We start from the raw sequence: 13,586 nt of genomic DNA, 5'->3' as shown, positions 1-13,586 counted from the left end.
TTTGCAGGCCAGTTCGGTTTGCAAGAACCGGCTGGTCAAATGGTCAATCAAGAATCGGTCGATTCTCTAAATTCACCAATCTTTCAGACGTCGGTTCTTACACCCTAGACCGAACTAGATTGGATTGAAGGCCGATCCGATCCGGTCTTTTTTTTTTTTTTTTTTTTGGGAAAATTAAAGATTAGTCCCTTATAGAAGAGTTTTGTTCCAAGAAGAACACTCTTAAAAGTATTATTCCATAAAATCCATTTAGTTTGAACTAATATTCCAAGAAAGATAAAAAAAATTAAAATATATGGTTTTATTGTCTAAAATACCATGATCTTCATCCTCAAATATGATACATGCCTCCTGCACATGATTCATCTCAGAGCTTCGTCGGAAGCTTCATCTCCTCCCCTCATGCATTATTCGAGAGTTCTATGTCATTTTTTAGTGACTTTTCATTCTGATTTTTGTTGTATTCGAACTAGATCTACTCATACTTACCACAGAACCCATAGACCTTGTTGTTTTCCTTCGATTTGTCATCACATCATTATTTTCGGCATTTTCTGTGGTGATTTTCATGGTTTTTTGGGATCTACAAACTACAGACGATATGTTATCTACTTTGATTAATTTGATATCTATCATAATGTTATCTGTCTTGCCAAATGTTATCTGTCTTGTTAAAATGTTATCTGTCTTTAATGAAATGTTATATGTTTGAAGTTTCAAAACAGATAACATATCAGAACAGATCCGAAACAGATATTATATCTGCAGATTCAGATATGATTTCAGAAGAAAAAAAAGAGTTCGAAAAAGCAATAAAACCTCATAGGTGATGCGCCTTGGTCCGTGGAGTTCATTGAGGGCGTTGATAGTCGTCGACGTTGGTCATATTGGCCAGATCTAGCTATTTTTCAAACGATGGTTGTGATTTTACGAAACTTTTTTGACGACTCAAGTGATAATCGACTGTGGATGATGGCTGGGCTTTGATCGGGCTAACCTAGAGGTTCATTTTCGTAGTTGACTCGTTGAAAACGATGGACGAACGATCAACTTCCGATATGATGTAGCAAGGAAGGAGGAGGAAGGAGGAGGAAGGAAGAAGGAGAAGGAGGGTATTTTTGTAAGTATGTAGATTTTATCCCTGTTTTTAAAAGTTTTTTTTTAAATTATCCTTATTTGATTATAACTTCTGATTTTTATCCTTATGAGTAAAAACCCTATTTTTTTTAAGGAAAGGTCCGGTCTTATTGAAATCTTGCCAATTTTAAGAAGGGTAGGAACCAACACTATCAAACCCTCTCTCCTTAAAACACTAGTTTTCGTCTTCTCGGTTCGAGGCGCATGTACCTAAATATAAATTGTCGGCGGAGTGGGTCTTCGTTGATAAAATATTACTGTGGTTCTTGAGATGGTCTCCATTGACAGTGGGTCTCGAGTGGAGGGAACTACGCAGGCACTGTCAGCAAGAGTGCGCAAGACCATCCAGTCCATCCAGGACACTCTGATGCTGATATTTACGTTGCCCTAAAAGAGACAAACATGGATCCTAATGAAACCGCCCAGAAGCTGCTTTACCAAGGTCTGGTCTTTTGCTCTTTGTTCGTCTCATCTCTATTTTTACTACCTATCAGTTGATAGGTGTGCCTTTCTAAAAGTTATTATTGGGTTTTTGAGGTGTTCAATCGGGTGCTTTTGGGTTACATTTAGCTTCTGTTTTTTTTTCTTAGCTTTATAATTAGTTGCATATTTTGGTTAGTTTGATTGTCATAGTCTGCGGGTTGTCTAAGTTAGTGGATGTTGTATGCCGTCTCTGGTGCAATTTATTGCTAATCCACAATTGGTCTTGACTTTATTTATTTTGCTCCTTTTGCTTCTAGAGGTTTTAGCTGCCTTGCAATAATGAGGTTTTGCTATTTTATTTTGATTTAGAATCCATGCAGTTTGCTCTCAGAGTGTTTATTGTGATTTTATTTTATTCTCTATTTCTTTTTTAAATGTAAGTTTACATTATTTTTCCGTGTTGATTTGTATTTTCACTAGTGGATCTTTGGTTCTCTTGTGCTGATTTTTGAGTCTACAAGTTCAGAAATGATTGTTGAGCTTTTGTTTGAACCAGTCTGTGAATGCAATGGGTTTGATCAATTCCAGTGAAAAATCAATGTTACTTAGAATGTATACTTGAACATATACCATTTTTGATTAGTGTTGAGCTTGATTGTATAAAAACATCAAATACACTGGTCTTATTGTTTTATTTTCTTTTGTTTTCTTGTATGCCTCTGTTTACTTAACATCAAGATGGTGGGTTTCGGAAATGTTTTGGGGACAGCTGTTTGGAGCAAAATCGCATCAGTTCTTTGAAATAAAATTTCTAGTGGGTTGTGCATGAATAGTCTGTAACAATGTGATGAATTCGTTCAGCAAATTCAGAAATTCGGGTTCTTATGCTGGTGCAAATTGTGTTGGGTTCTATCTGTTGCGCATGATTTGATCCAAGAAGGTACAAATAAATTGTGTTTACAACCCTTGGGATTCAAAGCTGAACTAGTTTTTTTTTTGGGGCATAAATGAGATGGTGTGATTGATGCATAGCTTGTGAGTATAACGCCTTGTTTGTGCTTGACTAGGAATGTAATGAGCAATTTAAGCATGACTTTTGAGGTTTGTATAGTAAACCAGTCAATCTCCTTGGCACATTGAATATGGTTTTAGTGACCAGACTCATTTAATCTCTCATGGACACGCTCATGCACACACAGTGACACTTGGCTGTGTGTTAATGAATTGATTTGACTATTTTCCCCTGAACGAGTTTAATCGTGCATTCATCAACAGTCCGAACTACTTGTTCTTGAATGATTTAAATTTTAGACAGAAATTGGGATTGATGTATTTAATCGTTATTCATTAGTTAGGATTTTCCATGAATGAGCTGGTTTCTAGTGGATGAGCTGATTAATGTGCTCGACCGAGAGCTTGGAAATGAGCTAGAAGTTTAGCTTGTTAATTATCATGCAAATGAGCTTGCTTGTTGTCAATGAGGAGTTGAAAATGAGCCCAAGCTCGATTTTTTTATAATAAAAAGCTCGCACATATTAGACTTCAACTAAGTTGGTGCGTTTTTATGTACTTGGTGCCTTGATTTAGTGGCTTGACTACTTTAAGGTGCAAGTGTACATATATTGCCTCTTTTGGCACTTTACTTACCAATTACGCTCATTTGTTCTTGCTCAGATCCTTTTCATTTGGTGAAGAGAAAAAGAGACAAGAAGAAAGAGGTATGCGCTTGTACTTATCTTTGGTTCTTTATAGGAAATGTTAGGTGAATTACTTGTTCATGAGTAAAAAAAGATAAACAACACCCATGTACAAGACTCCGTTTGTGGGCGGCGTCGGGGACAAGCAAGATGTACGCAGACCTTTCCTCCATATAATATGTGGAGAGACCATTTACAAGAACTGAACATGTGACTTCTAGGCTGCACCCCTGCAAATCTACTACTGGGTCATATGTTCGCCTGTAAAGGTAAACAACTCTCGTTTACAATGCCCCCGCAGTGGGCGGGGTCGGGGACAGACATGATATATGCGGACCTTATCCCCACATAATATGTGGAGAGACTGTTTTCTAGAATTGAACTAGGGACCTCTAGGTTGCACCCATGCCACTCTACCACTAAGCCACATGTACACCTGTAAAGGTTACAACACCCATGGACAAGTCTCCGGCAGTGGGCAGGGTTAGGGACTTGCAAGATCTACATTGACCTTACCCCACATAATATGTGGAGAGCCTGTTTCCAGGAATTGAACCTTTGACCTTAGGTCCCACACCCCCCACATTTGGTTGCCAAATCTTGGGTGTGGTGGGTGTTTTCCGGGGCAACTGGGATTTTAGAAGCAAAGGCCTTTTTCTGAAAATTGTCTTGTTTTTGTGCCATTGTGTAAACTATGATGAGATTTACTTCAAAGAAAGGTAGTAACTTTAGTGTTTGAGTGATTTTCCAAATATTCTTGTTGTATGCTTCAATGTATGCTAATATGGCTAATATGCAAAGATTTAGTTAGAGAATGGTTAACTAGTTTGTTTATCTTGTATAAATTAGTTATGAGATTCAAAAACAGACATTATTGGATCACTTTCATCAATCTCTTGCCACTGCAATTTGTATCTTGAATATGACCTGTAAAACTTGAGAGGATCAACGCAGATGGTAGAAATGTAATTGTTAATATTGTGTGCACTCATTGGAGAAGAAAAATGGAAGCGGGGAAAAAATTATGCTACACTCAACCTGTCTTTCAGTTGTCTCTAAGATTACGAATTTCTTCCGACATTTGTGAGAAGGTTATTAATTGAACGTTTTAATTAATGATACATATGTTTGGGAGCCAAGGTGGGTTTAAGATGCCCATTGTTTTTCACTCTAAACTTGGATGTCCAACAAAACTCGTTATCACCAACTTGCATGTTCAATAAAACTCTTCATCTGTTAAGTTTTTTATAAAGTAGCTTGCCTCCCTCTGTATATTTGATAGGTCCAGTGTATGTGCCATTTTGAACGCGATGAAAAGATTGAAATTATCATTTAATTCAAGAGTGTATAAGTATAATTACCTGGCTGCAGAGCATAGCGTACAATGGTTTCACAGATCGAAGGAAACATAATGTTGTTGGCCAAGGGATGAAATCTGAGAATGTTGTCGGTCAAGGAATGAAATCTAAGAATGGTTTTTGGCAAGGGATCAAAACTCATTCGTTCTCTGATCGGATTGCTCGAAGGGGAGGTTAAGCTCGATACCTGGTATGCCTGTTTATTATCAGTTCATCTCTTTAGTCCATATGGGTCGTTTTGTCTTGATATTTGTTTGCTGGGTCTTTAAACCAAGTATCATTCAATTAGAAATCCTAAATAACACAACTGAAGCATTGTCAATAATATCTATTGCGTTGCCGCGTCACATTGAATGTTTATCTGGTGCAAGGTGGGTATTGAATTGTGGAGTAAGGCAAAAAAGTTGATAGCTATGTGTTTTTCTTATGATGCTTAACTATTTGAAGGGCTTTCTTAATTTACAGTGCATTTCACAATTTTTGGCTTCTTTGAATAATAAACATTGAGCTGTGCTGGTTGATGTCTTGATGACTTAGCATACCAAAGTTGCAAGTTTAATTTTAATTGCTATCCAGTTTAGATTAGTTTTTTACTTTTTTAGTTGATGACTTTGCATGGACTTTTTTTAACCATAGGCCATAGCTATAGGCTTAATGGCTTATATTGTTTCATGAGCTGATTATTCTTTACATTTACTGGCCCTTCTGAATCAACCAATATCTCCAGTTGCCATCATCTCAAGGACTCAGCCTCTCCTACTTGACAAATTATATATTTAAAGCCATATGTACTTTAGTTTATGGCCATTTATTTTGACCTATGTAGAGGACCTTAATACAGTTAAATTGTTTAATTGTTTTGGTATTTGCTGTTTTCCCATTACTCAGATTTTCTCTTCCTTTGTAGTTTCTTATTCTTATGGGTTGTTGATATCTAAATGGAAGATTAGAAATTTGTTCAGAATTTTTTACTGACTTCCTATCATCATGCGTGTTGATGGTCCTGCTCATTGACTAGTGGATTCTTGAATGTTGTAGGAATCAACAGAGAATTTTGGGTAGTGAGAGACAACCGTATTAATCGAAATACAAGTAGAGAAGGGAAGCCTGCTTCACAGCAGGATCCAATATCTGCCAATGAACAGTTTGTTGTCAATGACATTAAAATAAGGTGTGTTTATCTCCCCCTTTCAACAAAGAAAAGTAATAGAAAAGAAAAAACCATTGCCTTCTGTGCACAACTAACATTTGTTCTTTACTTTAATTTTGTATATTATTCAAAGATGTACGTGGGTGGTTGCGATAATCTTGTAGGAAAGAAACACTGACAATGAACTACTTTCTGCAACTCCTTGGAACAGTAAAAGCGGTCTTTATAACCAGCATTGCGCATGATTTAGCTACATTAACTGAAAAGGGAGAATAAACTACTATAAGAGCTGTAATAGGAAAACATTATTATAAATACAAAGATAACAACTACCATTTTTTTCCTTGAATTTTAGTAAATTTTGTTGAATAAGGCACCAAGGCCTTGACAACCAATGATAAATGAACTGAAGAGAACTCTGTAGTGAGTAAATATTAAACATTGAATGGCATATTGCTTTGTTAGCTTTAGCATCCTCAGTGGACCAAACCTATGTAGCACGGACACTCTGTTTTGGTCAGAGTGTCGGTGTCCGACACGGATATGTGCGGACACGCTCAAAATACGTCTGGGATACATGACATTGAGTATTTGATTTTTTTTTTTTTATTTTAATTATTGGACACGTTCTAGATACGCTTGGATACATTATTGGACACGCTGCAACCCTAGCTGCCCCAACCTTCCCAAACAGAGACCAACACGAGACCAAACAGAGGATCGTGTATCGGCAACCTTCTTCACTGATGACCAAACAGAGATCGCCGAAGGCCAACAGAAATGAGAAGAACCAACGAACCTCTTCGATTTCTGACCTCCGATTGACATAAAGTGAAGAACTTTTAGCAGAGTCAGAAATAGAGTGAGTGACAAAGAAGCTGGAGATAGAAGAAGAAGTGAGGAGAAGAATTTAGATTCTATTCACTTGATCAGTGTACACCAACCTCTTCGTCTCTGATTGCTTGGTCTCTCTAGCTTGACTGCCTTCTCTCGAACCTTCTATCTCTGTCCCTAGTGCCCTAGTGGGGCTGCTGTCTAATCAATATAGTCTTGGGCCTTCAGATCAGTCTTCGTGGGCTTTTATACATTTGGGCCTCCAGTGAAGATAAATGCTAAGTTTTAGTATTGGGTTTCATTCTTTTGGGCCTCCAGTAAAGATCAGTGATACATATATAATATATATATATATATATATATATATATATAGACACACACACATATATACATATATATATATTATTGAACGTGTCCGCGTGTCCGTGTCGTGTCGTATCCGTGTCCCGTGTCCGTGTCCGTGTCCGTGCTACATAGGACCAAACCAAACTGTTTCCCGTCATCTACGTTTGAGGGTTTTCATTGCTGTTTCCTCCCCCTATATTCCTTTTTTTCAAGGTTGGTGGACCATTCGTAAGAGGAATCGCATTTTCCAGTTATATTAGTTTCTTTGAGTTACTCGTGAGTTTCCATATCTTGAGTTCCTTTCTAGTTATTATTTTTGTCGTGGTGTCATAGGAGCTCCCAAATGCCTTTGCTCATTTGCGTTGTAGACTTGTAGTGGATAATATATTGTGCTTCTGTTACCATTTTGGACTAGGAACATATGTTGACAATGTAGACACCTCTTTTTTAGATTCTCAAAAGTATTATCAAATCGCAGCCAAGTTGCCTACCTAGCAAAGAAAACTACTTACAGAGCCTTTGGCTTCAAAATCTCATCATGCGGGATTTTCTTTTCATTCTCGTTTTGAGGAGAGAGATTGTATTGTTTCACTGTGAATTTTCTACATTAGAGTCTTTCCGTGCCATGTGGTCATTCCTCCTTAGGTCGATGATGGCTTTGCGAAGTTTCAGAGAAGACCGTAAATGCTTGTATACCTCCTACTGCATGTTGTTGCTTCAAAATTGCACCTCCCAATTTGATATTTCGTTGTAATTGGCATCTCTATGAAATTGCACTTCCCATTTTGATTTTGAATTTTTTTTGTTGTTGTTGGCATCTCTATGAAATGGCACCTCCCAATTCATTGTTTTATTAATGTTATTCAAGGCGCCCCCCATTATGATAGCCCTTGTGTGTTTTAGATCATACAAATCCAGGGAAAGGGGGGTAGAGTGTAGACAAACATCATGCCAATCTCACGCTTTCCATGCTTCCTTCCACCTAGTAGCATGTTTTGCTTATCCACTGTAGTTGCGATGCATTTGACAGGATTCTTGTGTCTCTTTTGGCAGCATAACAGGGACTTCAAGCGGTTTAAAGCCCTCTGGCAGCAAAAATTCATCGGAAGCTTCTGATGGGTCAAATGGACCACAACCTAGACATGCCCGAGATGCTAATTCAAATGTGTCTGATGGGAAACTATTGATGGAAAAGCGGCCTGTGGTCAATATTCCTGTGTCTCGGTCTTCTAAAGTTGTGAAACTTGGTAATTTGAAACAATATTCGGCTACATTGGCATCAACAGATACTGTTAATGTTCCATCTCCAGATTCCAGAACAGCTGCTGCTGTAGGTGCTATTAAGTGTGACGTTGGGGTTGTGGGTGGTCGGTGGCAGTCTGCTGATGCTGTTAAAGATTCATCTGCATCAAGTAGTTCGTTTACAAATGCATTATCAGGGTGAGAGAATTCTTCTGAAACATTTTGACCTTTTCATGCAATTTCTAAAAGTGGAAAACTTAGTCAAAGTTCTGTAAGTGAAACTGTTATTCCCAGCATTTCTGCTACTAGATCATTCTTAAACAATCGGTATGGTGGCAGGCCCCATCAACAAGTTGTTGGTCATCAAAAAGGTTTATTTTCTCATTAAAATACTTCAGATGGATTTATTTCTACAATGGGCATCCAAATCTTTATTATGAAACCTGCGTATGACTTTTTAAAGAAAAAAAAGGTTATTTAAAGAGTCTTTGTTTATTTTGGCAATTTGGAGCATTGTGATTTTAAGTGCCTTCCCTATGAAAGTCAAAATGGTATTTAACATGCTAGCAAATCTTGCATTTGTAAGATATCAGTGTGTATTATGAGAAGGGTGTTTCATTTCCTCTCTAAAATAAGGATGGCAACTTGAAGCTTCCTAAATGTGATAATTGTTGGATTATACCTTTTTATGGAATGCACACGTCAGTCTACCTCACGGAATCCTTCTTCTTTGGGTTTTCCATTCTTTTAATAATTTTTGTTTGATGTTATCATAGTTAGTTATGCGAATGACTAGAAAAATAACAATTTTTAGTGGGTATTTGGAAGTTATATTTTTAGGACAATATTGACCATCCACTTTTCATTCAGTTCCTCATGCCAATAAGGAGTGGAAACCAAAATCTAGCCAGAAATCTGCTGCTATTAGCCCTGGGGTTATTGGAACTCCTACAAAATCTACTCCTGATAAATCAAAGGGCTTTGAATCAAAAGTAGCTGAGTTGCAGGACAGTTTTTCACGAGTACAGATTTTTGAGAAACAGAATGTAATTATTGCACAGCATATCCAAGTTCCTGAGACTGATCGCTGTCAGGTTACCTTTGGCAGCTTTGTGGTGGACATCAATTCTTCAAGGAATTTTGAATCTGGATTGGCAGATGGAGTTACAGAAGAATCTCCCGGGACTCAGCTGTTAGGTTCGTTTTCCTCTATATCATGGATGATTGTGTTGTACTTCGTACTTCTTGATTTAGTAATTCCGGTAGAAATGCAGTTAGAGAATTTTGTTTGATTGATTGATTGTACTTTGTTGTTCATCTGGTATTGATGTTTTTAGAACCACGCTGTAGATTTCTAAAGGAGTTTAGGAAAAGTGCTTCTTGTATGATTACTTTTAGTTAACTCTAACAAGTTGCTTGACAATGGCAGCTTGTCAGCATCTTCTCGAGCGGCTTCAGGTGATTATTCTTCTGCCTACAAGCATGAAGAGTTTCTTGATGATCAAGTTAGAAGCTCTGCATCTGAGACCCCATCATTAAATGGAGCATCTGAGACTCAATTGTTGGATAAGAATGAGTCATCAAGTCCTCAGAATTTGGACAACTATGCAGATATTAGGCTGGTCAGGGACAACTGTCCTGCCTATGCTCCAGAATCTAGACCGCAGCAAGAAACTCCTGAATTTCCAAGCTTTCTGGTGAGTTCAGTCTTCAATTTTTTTAAAAGAGTTCTTATTATTAATAATTTTGAATCCTCGTGGCCACCTTTTGAAGCTGTTAATTCTCAATTTGTCCGCATGGTCTTTGAAAACTCTTGAATGCTTATTTTGATAGAACTAATATTATTGTTATTGGACATTTACTGACGTGCATTGGTGTGCATCAGGCATATGATCCCCAGACTGGTTATGGTATACCATACTTCAGACCTACAGTAGATGACACTATACGAGGACAGGGCTTACCATCTCCTCAGGAGGTACTTATTAGTATTAGGGATAATTTATACTATTTACAGGCGAACATGTCGCCCAGTGGTAGTCAAGGTGCAACCTAGAGGTCACATGTTTAATTCCTGGAAACAGTTTCTCCACATAATATGTGAGAGTAAAGTCTGCATACATCCTGTCGGTCTCGAACCTCACCCACTGCGGGAGCCTTGTGCACGGGAGTTGTTTACCTTTTATAATTTATACCATTTGGTTAAACTCTCTCTCTCTAACTCTCTCTCTCTCTCTCTCTCTCATATAAGAGAGATCCATGAAAGTTTCAGGCTGTTATGATGTCCATTGTCTTGAGCTTGGCAGGGTTGTTTTATGATCCTGTGTAAGGATTATGGGATTATTGTTTTCTACCTTTGTTAGTTTTATAAAGATATAAAGACTGGGTTAATAGGGTTATGAAGATATCTGATCTTAAAGAAGAATAGTACGGTTAATTTTGGGTCATTTTTGTACATAGAATTTATCGAGAAGTAATGCTACAGTCAGTTAGCAAAATTAAAGGATTGGTATCTGCTCTGTGACCGATTTTATGCACACAAAAAGATGCATATGGTAAATGAAACATGGATTAAGGGGGCTTTATGGTGTTAACACTTTCTATTAAAGGTTTTGCATGGGACTTCTTTTGGTGATTGTTTCGTTTTAGTAATTTTGTAATTTTCCTGCGATTCAAATGTTATATGGAACAATGCTCCGGAAGTTCTGAAACAATACAAAGTTTAAGTTTTAACAAATATAATATATAAAATTAATTTTCAAAAGTATTATAGTAGCAGAATTATAATCAAGTTAGTAAAAGGTAGTATTACCATATATATGTTTATAGAGTTCAAATACAACCACCATACAAATCAAATAGATTGCTATTTTTCTAATTTTTAGTAAAAAAATTTATTATTGGCTATCATTACATGGTGCAACTTATAAGTTTTAAGCGTTTTAACTTTTAAGTATTTTATATAGATGAGAATTGCAATAACTGTTTCTCTGTCTATGAATATGATTGTTTATAATATAATTTTATGATTACAGGTTTTAAGATCACACATGGCCAATAGCATACCTGCATCAACAATAGCCATGGTTCAGCAGCAGCGGCAACAACCATTGATGGCCCAGATGTACCCTCAAGTTCACGTTCCCCATTTCTCGAATCTTATGCCATATCGCCAGGACATCTCTCCAGTTTTTGTCCCTCAGATGACTGTGCCTGGCTACTCTAACAATCCTGGTTATACACGCCCATCAAATGGCGGCAGTTATTTGCTAATGCCTGGGGGTGGTACCCACCTTAGAGCCAATGGCCTCAAGTATGGAATTCAGCAGTTCAAGCCAGTTCCTGCAGGCAGTCCCACAGGGTTTGAAAATTTCCCTAACCCGACAGGGTATGCTGTTAATGAAACTGGTGTTGTTGGGAGTGCAACTGTGCTTGAAGATTCATCTCGAATCAAGTATAAAGAGAGCAATCTGTACGTTCCTAATCCTCAGGTAAGAGATTAAACCCGTATCTGGCACTTAGTACTAATTTTATAACTTGCTAGTGCCTCGTAGTAAGATTCTTCATTATTAATAGAGTGTCGATTCCTGAATTTCTTAATCCTTGGACTTCAAATTAGAACTTATTTGAACAATTTGTGATTGACTGCGCACTTCATTTATGGGTCAGGCAGATTTTCGTAACAATGTCTTCGTTGGACTGTGATGTTCTATGTTCAAAATGACAGGCGAAAACATCTGAAGTCTGGGCTTGCAGTCGGCTCCATTCTATAACGTGCCTGGGCAAACACCATATGCTACTTTTTTCCATCGCATACGGGTCCAGCTTCATACAACGCAGCTGCAGCACGATCTTCTCACATGCAGTTTCCAGGCTTATTTCATCCCTCCACAACCTGCTGCAATGGCCAATCCACACCACTTGGGCCCTTCTATGGGAGGTAATGTTGGAGTCGGGGTGGCACCAGGGGCACAAGTGGGTGCTTATCAGCAACCCCAACTTGGTCACCTCAACTGGGCATCGAACTTCTAAATTCAAATGTCAACCTATAACATCTCCCCCCCTCCCTCTTCTTCTGAGGGACCAAGTAGATATAAGGGGGCCTGAATTCTTTGCAAGACATGTTACTTGTCATATATCATATTCAAATATATTCAATGCATAATGTTGCAGTTAATTTCATTCTCTGCTTCTACTTCTAACTTTCTTTACATTGCTCTAAATATATTCATTAAGCAGTAGGTTTAGCAGTAATCTTCTGGTGGTGCCAAAAAAAAAGTACAATTAGGGTTTCAGCGCTATAAATTTAGCATATGTTACCAAAATTTAATGCATTTGTTACTCATCTTCCTTCTGATAGTGAATGGCAGCTAGAGGCATTAGAGAAGTGGAATGGTACTTAAAAGCTATGGGTCTCATTATGCAGTCCTTTCATTCTATCACAAGGTTAGTAAACTTTTCGGTCAACTATTTTCTGTAATGGAGTTTTAACTATTGATCTTGTAAAAGCATTGTTATGGAACTGTGAATTTGATGACTTGGAAGACAAGTTCTTCTGTTCTTGAAAGAAAGTCGATGTATACTTGTTCCCACGCCCCCCGGCTTTCCTTTGGTGGCAGATAGCAGAAACCCATGTGTGTACGTGCCTTTTTATCTTTCTCTTTTAGCTTTCTCTTTTATCTTTAATACATGATTTTGGAGTTATGTTATGCAAATGCATGTTGTGCATGGAGATTGCTTCCTTTGTCAGAACAGAATTCTCTTTAAAGAGATGCTATTGCTTGGGGTGTGCTTTTCTTCCTCGGGATTGCCAAAACCTTCCTTTTCGTGTTTCTATCATTCCTCTGCCTTTAGCCAAAGCGGAAAACACCCCTCTTTGTTTCCAATGTGTAATCAGACTCTTATGTCCTGTATCATACTTTTTCAGCTTGTTTGGATATGTTTTTGAGAGGAAAGGTGCTTGTGTGCTAAAGTTTGTTTCTTTGGATCAATCAAAGTAATATGAGTACGGAAATCAATAGAATATTAGACCTAAGACTAAGATTGTTGTCAGGGATTTCTAAACATTACTTTCATAGATTTAATAAATCAAGTCCATGTTTTCTTTAGTTGGCGGGAATGTCATTTGATCGTTGGAAATTTAAATACTGGAACCCATATGTGGACCAAATTTACAGGTGCTACCATAGTTTCTGAGCGTTATTGTTCTCTCTGGCAACAGAGAGATCAGGATTAACATTAAAAAAAATTCGGAGTGACTAATTATTGAAAAGGAAATGAGCCAGTCCACTGTGATGAAGCAAACCCAGAACTGGATCTTTGAAAGGGAAAATCTCTCAAGAACTATTATGGGATTGCACCTCATTATCATCATAACTGAATGCGTGCAAAAGATTAGTT

The 13,586-nt window shown here is 37.7% G+C and overlaps 1 pseudogene; it reads left to right on the top strand.

Moving 5' to 3' along the window:
• The first annotated feature begins 1,254 nt into the window (after window positions 1-1,254).
• Window positions 1,255-12,362, top strand: LOC119992009 (annotated as a pseudogene).
• Window positions 12,363-13,586: the final 1,224 nt, after the last annotated feature.

This window comes from Tripterygium wilfordii, chromosome 22 (genome assembly GCF_013401445.1).
Source record: "Tripterygium wilfordii isolate XIE 37 chromosome 22, ASM1340144v1, whole genome shotgun sequence".
NCBI lineage: Eukaryota > Viridiplantae > Streptophyta > Magnoliopsida > Celastrales > Celastraceae > Tripterygium > Tripterygium wilfordii.
This window is presented reverse-complemented; position numbering and strand designations above follow the sequence as displayed.